Source organism: Apaloderma vittatum, unplaced genomic scaffold (assembly GCF_000703405.1).
Source record: "Apaloderma vittatum isolate BGI_N311 unplaced genomic scaffold, ASM70340v1 scaffold320, whole genome shotgun sequence".
Classification (NCBI taxonomy): Eukaryota; Metazoa; Chordata; class Aves; order Trogoniformes; family Trogonidae; genus Apaloderma; species Apaloderma vittatum.
Genome location: NW_009693824.1, coordinates 26,542 through 28,574, shown reverse-complemented (window position 1 = coordinate 28,574; position 2,033 = coordinate 26,542).

Below are 2,033 nucleotides of genomic sequence, written 5' to 3'. Positions count from 1 at the left end.
TCCCCAGATCCATGTCCTGCTCAAGGGATCTGACAAAGCAACCTACACAGCATCTGAGCTGAACAGAACCATGCTCAAGTCCCATCAGATTTTTCCTATCTTATTTTTTTCCTTCACCCTCTCACCTCCAAAAATTGTTTTGGTTTCAAAATCGTTTTAATACTGACCCTCACTCCCAAGGTTTAAACGCTGGACAACTCTACAACACTCGGCTTGTAACTAAAACAGTGAGTTCAGATGACGCAAAGATACTTTTAACAACCAACCACCACCAAAAAAAAAAAAACCCCAACAACAGCCACCCAGCACTATGCACAGTACACTTGAGTCCAATTTGATTTTTAAATCATTCCTGGACCTGCTTTTCCTACCCACAGCAAAGATTTTTGAGAAAATGAGCTCATTGCTGTAGAATTAATAATAGATCTATCCAGATTGAAATTCCCAGGAGATAAAGGGAAAGGGAAAAATATTAAAAACTGATGCTCCTGGCAAATGAAAAACTAATGGAGCATATTTTCCCAAAGGGATGGGAGGCGCTTTCATTTTATTTCACTTTGATGACTATGTGAGACCTGCTGTAATAGGTAACTCTCAGGGAGCATCATCTCCAGATAGATGGAAACACCTTGAAAATTTTGTAGATAATGCAGAGGAGAATGTAAAGTCATCACATATCAAATCTGAAGAGCACTGAGTGATCGTGACACTGTAGCAGAATGTAGCTCTATTTATTATTTATCTGAAATTCAGGAGAATTCTGCAGAATTTCAACCTGGAGTTTCTGCCTATCTATGGCAGGAACAGCAGGGATTCAAACTGGAACCAAAGTCACTGTCAACTAGGAACACGTTTTTTTCAAAGATAATCTGTATCAGCACCTGGAGTTCAACAAGACCAAGTGCTAGGTCCTGCCCTTGGGTCACAACCACCCCAGGGAACACTACAGGCTTGGGGAAGAGTGGCTGGCAAGCTGCCCAGTGGAAAAGGACCTGGAGGTGCTGGTCAACAGCCACCTGAACACGAGCTAGCAGTGTGCCCAGGGTAGCCAAGAAGGCCAAAGGCATCCTGGCTTGTATCAGGAATAGTGGGGGGCCTGAATCAGGAGTAGGGATTGTCCCTCAGTACTTGGCACTGGTGAGGCCACACCTTGAGTCCTGGGTTCAGTTTTGGGCACCTCACTACGAGAGATATTGAGGTGCTGGAGTGTGTCCAACGTGAAGCTGGCGGAAGGTCTGGAGAACAAGAACTGTGAGGAGCAGCTGAAGGAACTGGGATTGTTTAGGCTGGAGAACAGGAAGCTGAGGGACCTTATCGTGCTCTACAACAACCTGAAAGGAGGGTGTAGCAAAGTGGGGATCAGTCTCCCCAGTAATAAGAGACAGAAGAGATGGGCTCAAGTTGCACCATGAGAGGTTTAGGAAAAAATTCCTCACAGAAAGAGTTAAGTACTGGAACAGACTGCCCAGGGAAGCGGCTGAGACCCCATCCCTGGAACGTTAAAAGACATGTAGATTGGTGCTCAGGGACAGCGTTTAGTGGTGGACCTGGCAGTGCTGGGTTAACAGTTGGGCTTGATGATCTTAAAGGTCTTTTCCAAACTTAAAATATTTTTCATAGAATCATGGAATTGTTACCTTCAAATTCCTTTTAAGAGTTTCAAAAACTCCAATGAAACAGCTGAAGATTTCACTGTTGGTGACATCCTTGAAGACACTCAAGGTACCTCACATTATTTATAAATATTTACAAGCCAAACTCGTGATTAACTGCATTTTCAAAACCACATAGAAGATTAATTCTTAAATTATTTAAAAATCAAACCTGATTTGCATTATTTAATATTTATTGATAGAAAACATAATTTATAACAAACCATTTGTAACAAACAAAACAATTTACACTGGAGAAAGATCTTTTTAAGATCAATTGAAACAACGTGCCCTAAACCTGGGGCATATTTCCAGTTGGATCCAGTTGCAGTGTTCTTTGGAACTCCTTTGCATTACATGACCTCCAATTTGCAGACAAAG